Source organism: Ambystoma mexicanum (assembly GCF_040938575.1).
Source record: "Ambystoma mexicanum isolate Mex_15411 chromosome 12 unlocalized genomic scaffold, UKY_AmexF1_1 Mex_chr12_unloc.1, whole genome shotgun sequence".
NCBI classification, from domain to species: domain Eukaryota; kingdom Metazoa; phylum Chordata; class Amphibia; order Caudata; family Ambystomatidae; genus Ambystoma; species Ambystoma mexicanum.
This window is the reverse complement of record NW_027182322.1, coordinates 1,455,456-1,456,997: the sequence shown is the minus strand read 5'-3', so window position 1 is coordinate 1,456,997 and position 1,542 is coordinate 1,455,456. Positions and strand designations below refer to the sequence as shown.

At 44.2% G+C, this 1,542-nt stretch overlaps 1 non-coding gene across 1 annotated transcript; it reads right to left on the bottom strand.

Moving 5' to 3' along the window:
• Positions 1-419: 419 nt before the first annotated feature.
• Positions 420-491, bottom strand: TRNAD-GUC (transfer RNA aspartic acid (anticodon GUC)). Its single transcript has one exon. It is a non-coding gene; the product is annotated as a tRNA-Asp (tRNA).
• Positions 492-1,542: the final 1,051 nt, after the last annotated feature.

Genomic DNA, 1,542 nt, shown 5'->3' with positions numbered 1-1,542 from the left:
CTCCCCAGTTCTGCAGGGAATCTCCATGCATCCACGGAGCTGACCCGAAGGCCACCATTTTGGCTGTCACGCAACAGCGCACCTCTTCAGTGTTATTTTCTTTGGGTGTCACACAATGACATTAACTGCAATCTCTTGCACATAAGACTTCCTCTTCCCAACTAGTGATGTACAGCAAATAGTCTCCTGTGAAAAAAAACAACAGTATTGTTACATTTTTGTATATATTAATATAAAAGAAACATTCCCAGTTGTTAATAACAGACACACGTTTCTAAATACATGTTGTCCCCTGCCGGCACGGTCAATCTTTATTTTTTTATTGCAAATCGTTTCAAATGCCCGATTATAAAACAACATTTCCTTTTTATGAGAAAAAAAACATGTTTTTTAAAAACACAACAAAAAAAATCCTTATCCTCCCCGTCGGGGAATTGAACCCCGGTCTCCCGCGTGACAGGCGGGGATACTGACCACTATACTAACGAGGATTCATGCTTGCGACATCTATTTCTGACTAGTGTGTTGTCAGAAATTCATGCACTCATTGGTCGTGCTAATTATTCCTTAGGGTGAGGTTGCACAGCGCACATGCACATCAGAGGGAAAACGTGCATTTGATCTGATCATGCTTTTCTCAAGCAGCATGCCAATACTCAAGGCAGTTGTACGAACGATCACAAACGAGTGAGGCATGGGACAGATGAGATCATGAGGCTGAGGCTGGACGAGGTCCCTTCAAGTGCTCGTACAAGGGGCCCATCTCCATTGGCAAATATTTTAAATTACAGAAGACTCACGCACACAAGTTCCTGTTGCAATATCTACGACGAGTATCTTCAGTGTGTGCTGGCCGTTCAACTTAGATTGTCTGCTTTTTATGTCTTTAGAGGCGGCACCTGAGCCGTGCTGCAGAATCGTTGGAATAGAAAAGGGGCGGGACGGAACTTTTGTTACATATGATCACCAAATGAACAGGGGAAAAGCTTCCACAAGATACTTAATGGTTCACAGAACCCAGTCTCATTGTGGTTTGTTTGTTATGAGGAAATCACCAACACTTCCTTCTTCCTCCTCCTGGCAGTACTTACTTCTGAGGCAGAAGCCTATGTAATAGGATCTCACCCACAAAACCTCAGTTAAATGTTCCTGTCTCCTACAACCTCTTGCTGCTGAAAATAGGTGGCAACTTTGGTGGCCTATTCACAGCTGCCAAATTTCCCCGTTTTTTTCTCATTGCATGCTGGGACGTGGGCCCATACTAATTCAAAACAAAACTACAAGTCCCAGCATTCAAAGGGAACCATGAGGATTGACTCGAGGTATCACACATGCATACATGGCAACTGCCAAAGTGCCTGAGAGCAGGGCAGGTGTTATGTCATATTTGGTATCCCTTGTCTTCGAAGATCGCAGACCAAAGTAGGAGAGGAGGGGTAGCAGAAGTGACATCACATGACCCTTGACCCCCTGATGACATCACACCCCAAAGTGATTTTGCAGGAACCGATGGACCACTATTTTCCACCTGTTGACAAAACA